Here is a 10000-nt window from a genome sequence, read left to right as displayed (position 1 = left end):
ATAAGAAGAGAAATGTTAGGGATTAAAAGGTAAAATGAGTTTTCGTAATGGTTCTACAATTAGGGGAGGTTTTTGTAGACGAATTTTGTGTTAACTACAAAAATGTACCAGGCAAGTAAAGTTAAGTTGAAGAATAGAGAAAAAGCACGGAGGTTCTTTCCCCAGAGTGGACTTTGACCTTTTTGCTTAAATGACACTTAGAAAAAATACGGCGTCCCCAATACGCATGCGCCGTATTAAAAAAAACCATTTCCATTGAAATAATAAACAAACATACATAAAAACTTGTGTCTTTTATGGTCTCTTTATTATGCGTTTCATTATAGTGATTATTTATAAGGTTTTTGAAAAAAAAAAGTTGGCGCATGCGTACTTTAAGCGCCCGTACTTTTTCTAAGTTTTTTGGCGGGAAGATCTGACTAAAATTGCACAGCGTTTCCCCTGGCAACATCTTCAAGGAAAAGTGGTTAAAAGGCTCTACCTTAAATGTTTTCAACCCTGCAAAAACTAAAGAAAAAACGCTCGAGTGTTGACTACCTTCGTCCCTGTTTTTCTTTTCGCATAAATAGGTGAAGCTTACTAAATGCGGCGCCGAGGTTAAAAGGATATTGCCCCAAAAAGTCGTAGCAGGCAGACCTTATTCTATAAATGGCTGTCATTTTACTGTTTTTGTTTTTGCTCAAATTAATCTTGGTTGCCTCGTTCTTTAACTCAAATCATAGTTGAAAGGCATATTGTTTATTGAACAAAGCAAAAAGGGCTAATTTATAAAAACGCAAGACAATTTAAATGTCAGCCATTCAGGTGCATGCAAACACAGTTAAAACTACAGTAAACATTTAACAACTATTCACCGAAGTGGAGGTGAGTAGTGGTGGATTTTTACCCAGCCGCGAAGCGGCGAGGTAAATATCCACCACTAGCTAGCCACCGACACCGAGGTGAATAGGTGTTTTAGTGTATAGTAAAACAGTGAGATAATAGAGCACTAGAAGAAGATTTTAACTCATTTAATCCTGCAAAAATAACAACATTTTCGGGCGCAAATTATGCGCGAATTGCTAGGAGGTGAACAGCAAAGGATTTCCGGAGTTTGAGTAGCCAATCAGCGCGCGCGTTCAACGGTATACACTGTTTTAGTATATACTAAAATGCAATAATTGTCTTGTAACCTTTGTAGCTTCTCGTGTTTCGCGTTTGAAAGCAAAAATAATTTCATGGTTTAAAATCAGTCATAATCACATCTATCCACTATAGTTATACTTCTGTTTGCATACTAGCCAAGATGACACTGGCCGATGACCTAAGGCGTGTAGAAAGTATGGCAAAATGCGTTGCCGAAGCGCCCCATGCTGTCCAGTAGAAAAGGTCTTCTCCTCTAAATTAACTACTACTTCGAGCTTGTTACACGACTCTAATGTCTTTGAAAGCTTCTAAAACTCTGCTCGCTGCTGCTTGCGCTTTCGTGATTTTCTTTATGCCAAAGTCAAACGTTTCCCTTTTCCACAAAACAAAACTGAGCAGGCTGATAGTTGTACAGACCGAGGTGAACAAACCAATGCGAAGTGAAAAGGTTATGTTTACGTCTTTACTCCTAATATCTGCTTAATAGCATAACATATGAACTTGATCGAAACCGGGTGAAGTTCCGCCAATATGGGCTGACGTGCAATATTTAAAACCTCAGTCGAGGTTTTGAGCTTGTTAGCTAAAAGATTATTTCGTTTGCCGGTAATTTGTTTGCTCTTAAAATCTACCAAGGAGACCGAAATTTGTTCTCTGTTCTAAAATAGATTGGAGTAGTTTACCAGCAAGTCAGCTTGTAACTTTTCTTCGGTGACTAGCTACAAATTGGATAAATCTCAGGCACTTGAAAAAAAAAACTGACTGCTCTCTCTTTCCTGTTCTTTGTTTTTAATGCTCAAGAAATAAAGTTATTTCATTTTTGGAAATGAACCAATGGAAATCGTGGTATTTTACGTAAGAAGTGAGATGGAAGTTCTAATTAGCAGCGGAAAACAAGCTAATCTTTTTACAGGATCCTGGTTTTTGTTGCCAAATATCCATCATCTGTAGATTTTGCATTATTTGGTTTGTTTTTGTGGTCTGTGTAACCTCATTTTTAACTAGTTAAATTATGGTCGTCCGGATAAGTGTAGTCTCAAGACGAACTGTTGTTGATGACACCTACTTTCGACAACGTCAGCAGAAGTGCTCTCTGTCAAACGTTTAGTAATGTGATCGAATATTGTCAGTGAATCAGTAGTCGTCTGTCAGGCAATCGCGACAGTATTGACTGTGAAAGCTGAACGAGGATTCGTGCGTTTTGATCCGTCGATGAAGACCCTTGGTTTGGACTTCGTTAGGGTCTGAGTTGTCGACTATGATGTGCACAAGTAAAAAGTTCAATCTTCGAACCTTATGCACCTGCTTAGAATGGTAAACTCCTTTTCATAACCTGACTCGTTCTCAACTCAAAGATTCCTTGCTGTCCATTAGCTTTTGGTCGTCCAAATAACCGCGTTTTGTCTGACTGCATCGAGACTGTACAAAGGGTTACGTTTATGCAAACTTTGGCTGTGTAGCGATTATATTTCAACAGACTTAACTATGAGAGGGTGATGTGAAGTGCTATTTTCTACCCATGTAAACCGTGTGAGCGTTAGCCCTGCTAATGGAAATGGGCCCACTAGAGAGCTGAGAAAAACTCTGACCAGGGTGGAAATTGAGCCCACGGCCTTCGGGTTAGATCACCGCTGCTCTACCGACTGAGCTACAAAGTCGTGAGTTCAATTCCCACCCTGGTAAGAGTTTTTCTCCGTCCTCGAGTGGGCCCATATCAATTAGAAGGGCTAACGCCCACCGGGTTTATATGAGTAGAAAATAGCACTTCACCTCACCCTCTCATAGTTAATTCTGTATCGAGACTGTGCCTGTCTAAGGTTTCGTCGAAGTCGGCTGAGCTGTGTAATGTCAGTGGATAGAAAAGTACTCGGTTTATTGCCGTGATCCCGTTTTTCGAAAGACTGATAAGCACTATCCACTGGATATATCACTATCCAGGGAATAACGCAAATTATTACAAAAAATGTGGATGAAATGCAGAGATTTTTCTTTTTCCTCAAATTAGATATCTTCTTCGCGCACAGTATAGCGACTATTCTTATCGTGAACATCTGAGGATATTGATGTTTTCATGGTCACAGAAATGTCGGCCAATATTATCAGTGCATCTTGTTCACACGCGAACTTTTGTTTTAAAAACAGATTTTTTTTTTGTCTGTCTGTAGGGTAAGTTGTGATCTTGTCGATTGTTATGATTATAGTGGCCACGTTTGATCCGTTTTTCTTGTTGGCTATTGTTAGTAAGATTTGTCAATTTTGTCTCTCGCTTGTCGGTTATGTAGGAGCTGTCAATCAGTCGTTCGAAGTTTGCATTAAGTCACTGGCAAAGGTAACACATTCCGTGGAGTGCCTGTCAGTTCAGTCAATAGTGGCATTTCTACTCTCTTCACGCGCACTTGGGAAAAAAAGCGACCTGCATCCTAATGCGCCTGTGTATAGTGGATACTTCGCTTGTGTCATCGACAACAGTCTTTCTCAAGACTAACCGGAACGACCTAACCTCACAAAACATTAAATACCTAGGCCCGCAATGAAACAAAAAAATGCGCTAAAATGGGAAAAAATGCGCGCTTTGCTGCTCACCAGACATTAGAGTTTCGTAATAAGCTAAACTTCTACATTGTACTCGGTGTAGCCAGCAAGTCAGACATTTCAAGGAGGTACCAACAATGTAAACTGATCATCGACAAGACGAGCCAAATCATAAATTTAAAAATTATATATTTTATCATGACGTAATGCAAGAAAAGTCCCAGATAAATAAAAGAAAATTAAATAAAATGTTATGTCCAAATTAGTGTTTATTTGTTAATAACTTGTGAAAATTACTCAATGCATATTTTCATGCTAGACTGGGCGTAAGCCATATCTCGTCCCTGTCAAATAACTCAACTGATACGGAATTTTCGGTGAGCCAACCTGTCTAGCATCGCACCGGTTTCAAGATCCGGCTTGCTTCCAAATGATAGTGGAAATCTAAAAAGCCTAAAACGTTTATTCACCAATAAAATTTGATTGCTCGGGAGACTTCGAACACGCGTGCGGTGTTGGGTGAGTAAGCAACTGTAGCAACACTAAAAGAGATGAGTCACCTAGCACAACCGAATTTTACGAATGTAGGCTTCCCATTAAAGTATTTTTAATTATTTTACATTTTTTTTATAGTATTAATTTACTGTTTTCAATTTGCAGTGTGTCGTTCGTTCGAATTCCTGCCAATTATAAACACGATTTGAATTATGGTGTCTTGCAGTTGAAGTATGTCATCCTTCGAAGTGCTCCTGGTCCATAGTTTGTCTTTGTCCCTATCGGTTTTTCAGAGTTAATCCGAGTTTTTTAAATACAAAGTACTTTTGTCGCTCTAAGTGACGCATTTTGGGGATGTTGGTGGCCCAGTTGAATTCGCTGTTTATTTAATTGTTCGTCGTCTGTTCAATTCTCGATCTGCTGAGTTTGAGAGACCCCTATAATCCGGCTATGTCAGGTTTGATCAGTTACCGTAGTTTCTCGATCGGTTGCCGTTTTTCACGTCATCGCCGCGAGTCTGTCGATGAACTGCCACATAGTCACTCTTTTTCTAAAGTAGTTTGTTACTACTGTCACCAAAATCGAGTCCATGTTGTGGTTAACAGTCTTATTTGTGAAAACAATAAAATCGAATCTAATTTCTTTCCTTGACTTAAATTTTAACCTACTGCAGTCTATTTGAGCTAAACTTATTTTCAAGAATAAAGACCGTAGGAGATCTAATTATGTTCAGATCCTGATTTTGTATAAAGTGTAAGATATATTGCTTTTATGTTTTTAATATTACTTTAGTTATCTTATACTTCTTATTTTTAAATGATATGACGATTGCCAAAATATAATTGGTCAATTACACATTTACTATTTTCCCATTGGTGAATGGTTATGACGGAAACACTGACGCGTGCGCAGGGGAAAAAAATGCTTTTTCCTCAGAATACAAATAATGACCGACCAGTCTACCACAAAAAACGCTTAAAATTCTTCGCAGCTTTATGAAAAAATACTTAGAAATGTAATGTCTTAACCCGTTAGCGGGTATTTTGCTGAAACCACCGGTAAAGCGATTTGCGAGCCTAAGTGAAAGCCAGCTCGACAAGTTTGTGAAAAAGTGGCATTCAAAAGAGTCACGAGATGTTTTGGTTATGTTATAAAACATGGTTTTACAAGCGTACGATCAATGCACGTTTCCTTGGTTATTAATTTTGGTTTAAAGACACTAACGATCCTTGTAGCTCCCCGAAAACGGGCGCCCCATTTTAATGGGAAAGCAAAATGTTTTTTTTTTTTCATCTTTAACAAACAGTAAACGATTCATGCATATTGTAGCATCAATTTATAGTTGCACGCTGGAGGTTTACTAAGCAGAAGGTAGGACCAATTTACACGGTACGATATTTGGCGCATACGACAAGCTTTTGACAGGCCTATGACATGACTTACGATTGTCGCAGCGTTTTACGACTTGTGTTAAAATGCTAAAACTTTTTTCTGACGTACACGACAATTGTAAAAGAATTGTAGAAATCGCACGGTGTAAATCGGCCCTTACGCTTCTTTCGTGCTTAGCAACCTCCCGCGTGCAACAATAACTCGATTTTACACGCTCAACCATTTACTTCGCATTATGGGCTACGCCTTTATAGATTATGCTAGTAAAAGTAGCATATTATGCTAGTAGCATTGCTTTTTTTTTTTTGGCGAAATTATGCTAAAATTGTGCTCTTTTTTCCAAATTATGCCCCTTTTTTTAAAATTATGCTCTTAGAAAAAATTGCAAATAAGTCCAAAAAATACATTTTTTTAATTCGAAGCCGTTGGTCTACAAGAAAGAAACGCAACAAGTCCACAATGAAATTCAAATAAACATGTGGTTCATGTTAACATGCACACTAGTACTAGACTATACTCTCATGTAGCTTATCTGCGATTGTTATATTGCAGCATTCCACTTGCTTGCATCGAATAACGTCACCAAGTGCTTGGGACTTGGGAGTACAGATGAACAATGAGCAAATTGTAGCATCAAAAATAAATGATCCGATAATTATCAAAATATGCGAATTATGCTAGCTTTGCTACTTGGCAGATATTATGCCAAAAATTATGCTAGCATAATCTATAAAGGCCTACTCATCGGCTATCAAATGGAATCAAGTTTTAAGAATTTATGGAAGTTGCTAACAGCGTAGAAGCATAAAATCAGCGTGTAGCGTCGGAAACTCTATACTAGAACTTGGGCTTCGAAGTGTGAGGTCTTGCGAAAAGCGAGTACAATATTTCAGAGTAACAAGTGTCACGAAACTCCAGTAGAATATTCCATAAAAACTTGTCGATACCTCTGTTCAATTGAGTCTTAAAGCATCTCTTTTTATAGTAAAGAAATTTTGATTAGATTGCAGAAAATATCACTTTTTTTTTAATTCTGCCTAAATGCTTAAGTTGAAGAGTGACCTCTGGTTGCCTGGACACAAACGAATTGGATCACAAAAGACCCAAAAGCATCATTTCAAACAAAGCTCCTCATAGCCTTAAACTTGGACAACTTTCTGTAGTATACTTTATGCCTTACCATCAAAACAAATGATGAACTATCTTACAAGCAGAGCAAACCACTTATCAAGAGAGTCGCAAATTAACAGCTTTTATAGTTCTATGTCAATGACTAAAGAATGCGAGATTTATTCCTTGACAATTTTAAGAACTCGGTTAGCAAGTCTAGTGTTTAAGAATACTTTATATCGTTTGGGAAAGAAGATTTAAATAATGCTAGCCCACACATTTTTGCAGAACCGAGTTTAAAGAAATTTAGCCTCATAATGCTGCATTATATCGCCGAATAACTGATTCATCAGCCAGTACCTCCTTAAAATTGTTAATCATTTTGCTACACCATTTAAAGAAGTGTACAGCATCGATAATAAGACACTGAGCGATGAGTGTAATCTCTAATATTTTTATGGGGGAGGAGACAAGTAAATGGGCATTCAAATTACATTAAAAAGGAAAGTCTAAGTCATTTTGAACAAAAACGGTTCCCGAGGATTAATGCAATGATCGCTCAATGTTGAAATGGTGGCTGCCTAGAAAGGTTGCCCTTCTTTATTTAAATGTCCCCTGTTATTTCTAAATCGGTATTTAACTTTATGAGCAAATTTTCTTATGTCCATTGTCCACTGATTTTTTTCCACCGATTCTCCACCATTCTCTTGTGTCAATTTCTTATGTCCATTCTCCACTGAGCTGCCTGACATCGTGTGCGTACTTAAGGGCGAAGTGTGCAATCCGACGAGAGAATCTTATATTACAGAAAAAGGCCTATTGGGCAATTTTACTTCTGAATTATTGTAAATCGATTGTAAAGGAAATTTGAGTATTTTTTCCTGCCACCATTTCTAAATAAGTAGTATCTTAAGTCTACAGTACTTTTCTTATCTTTGGCGAATTTCCATCTAGGTCTTCAATTGATGTCTTCTTTCTTGCTGCATTTCTTTTTCTGTGTCCTGGGAATATAATATAGAAGAACAACTGATGAGACGACATGCACAAGGTCGAAGAGATCAAAGAAATACGTTCAATTCAACTCGTGTTCCGCAGTGACTGTAGATAAATTTCAAGCTTACCTGTGAGCGGCGACATGAGAAGAAAATTCTCCTTCGTTCTTCCAAATATTTAAGACAGAACGTTTCCTGTGGAGACAAAGACAAACAAAACACCACATTAGTTTTTGAAACGTTCACGGGCACAAGAATTTCAAATTCTCAGAGGGGTAATTTTCTTGCAGTAAAACTTGGATAATGTCTCCTCTAAAACAGCAGCAAAATTATCAAAATTATCAACCAGGGCTTAACCAACTGAGTCACAAACACGTGTTTCCTTCACCAAGAAACTTATATTTGCCTTCTGCACCTTTGGTCGAAATATAAACCAAAACTTCGCATGACTCTTCCAACTTACCGGTCTTGGATGAAAAGGAGAAAATATTTTTTTTCTTCCTCCTGGCCTTGCCGGTTCCAAAAAATTCCGTTCGACGTTCAAATCCCAGAGAAACGGCACAGCACATTTTGCCATCATGACGGTCAGCGAAAAATGAGTCAAATTTGGAAATATGAATTGAATATGGATGAGATTATCGAGAACCAATCAGTGACAAGTTCTTCATAAATCGAAACAAAAGGCTTTGTCATGCAAATTTTACTGCGCAAATTTCATTGCAGTGAGAAAGTCGGGCAAATAACAAGCTTTTTATGCTGTGTTTAATATATTTTCAAATTTACGATAATTTGCTTACAATAAAAGGTTGAAAAGTTTAAAAAAAGAAAAGATAGATAAAAAGAGCAACCATGTTATCTCGAACTGAGGATAACGACCTTCTCGTTACGTCAAATTTACGTTCATCTCTATTGAGCTATCAGGAACTCGTAGATTTTATCGGTATCAAATAAAAGCAAACTGAGACAAAAAATCCTCTGCCACCGTGTTTCTGGCAGTAAAATGTCAGTGGAAGTAAAGGTAAGTTACCATATAATTTGCGCCCAATAATAAATAAGAAGTATTTGATTAAGAAAAAAAAATTGCCTGGAAGAGGTGTACAACCCTGATCACGGACTTCTCGCCTCATAAGATCAAGTGAATCCACTGAGCTATTGGCAACCCTTGAACAAATCATGAAATTTTTAAGCTGTTTAACAGATACGCAAATTTTGCAGAGAAGGGCGACTGTCCAACCATATTTAAGTTAGTAAGAGGCTTCCATAACAGTAAGTCAAAAAATTGAACTGCGAACAACTTAGGCTATCAAATACAGGAGTGTTTGGAGAGAGAAGGCAAATCCAACTTCGCCTACTCTGAAATCAAGAATGCAGTTTGAAGTCGTCAAGTCCGAATAGGGAACCAGTCATTACGGCAAATGCATCTTGTATCACCTCAGAGCTCAGGAAATGAAGTAAAACAGGATCGAAATTTCATCCAGGAATTATTTTGGGTGATCAAACATTTCCTGAATTTACTAGGCCAAGGCTCGCAAGGGAACCTCGCTTAACCCGTCGCCGTCGCCATCCATGGCGACCTTTGCTGAGTCATTATATATAGCACCTTATTTGGATTTCGCACAATTGTGGTGCAATTAATTTTGTGTAAGCTGACGTTTTTCCCAGGGCACGCATGTGTATAGTGTTTTTATTTGAGTGTGGGTAAATCTATTAAACATTCTCGTTTATGGACACGACAAATTCTTGACAGACTTTACGTCAATATCAAAGATTACATGTCCTTGCATACAAAGTGAGAAGCACTACTCCAAAATAGGATATATGAGTCACAAAACACTTAAGGTCGAAGATTTCTTCAGAAATAATTCCAAACGCTGATGAAATAGGATGTGTGCCCTCTCACAAATGTAAGATTAGCAAATTGACAAAATATAGGGAAATTCCGAGCTTTGAAGATGAAAAAGTAACAAAACACTGTGGGTTGAGTGAAGGAGGTCTGAGTTCTGTTATAGCACCAAAGCGCTACCTCGCTCATCGATCTTACTTTGTCGGCCTCTCTGATCACATCAGAGGACATCCATTTAGGATGAAGCCAGAGCGTCTCAGACTTTCCTAGGGGCATTGGCAGGAATGCTTGTTCCTTGCATGTGGCCCCTTCAGCGAGCTTCGCTCAACCCGTAGTGACATTTCTTATATGTAATATTTTCCGATTATATATTGCATCTATGTCTGATTTTCTCTCGATTGTGGGATGACTTAGTCTTTTTCAAGTTTCCATCAAGTGCGCATGTTCATGAGGCAACATGAACATGAGGCAAGATTCATCTTCTAGCTACAAGCCTGTCTTCAGAAATGAA

The 10000-nt window shown here is 38.0% G+C and overlaps 2 long non-coding RNA genes across 2 annotated transcripts in view; both read right to left on the bottom strand.

Annotated features, from left to right (window-relative positions):
* LOC138003125 (uncharacterized) overlaps positions 1 to 10000 on the bottom strand; it is a 315129-nt gene that overhangs the window by 97551 nt on the left and 207578 nt on the right. The gene's annotated exons all lie outside the window — the stretch shown is intronic.
* Positions 6774 to 8220, bottom strand: LOC138003123 (uncharacterized). The gene is made up of 3 exons (XR_011123425.1): positions 8110 to 8220; positions 7776 to 7841; positions 6774 to 7655 (listed from the first exon to the last, which is right to left on the bottom strand). It is a non-coding gene; the product is annotated as an uncharacterized lncRNA (long non-coding RNA).

Source organism: Montipora foliosa, chromosome 5, assembly GCF_036669935.1.
Source record: "Montipora foliosa isolate CH-2021 chromosome 5, ASM3666993v2, whole genome shotgun sequence".
NCBI classification, from domain to species: Eukaryota; Metazoa; Cnidaria; class Anthozoa; order Scleractinia; family Acroporidae; genus Montipora; species Montipora foliosa.
This window is presented reverse-complemented; position numbering and strand designations above follow the sequence as displayed.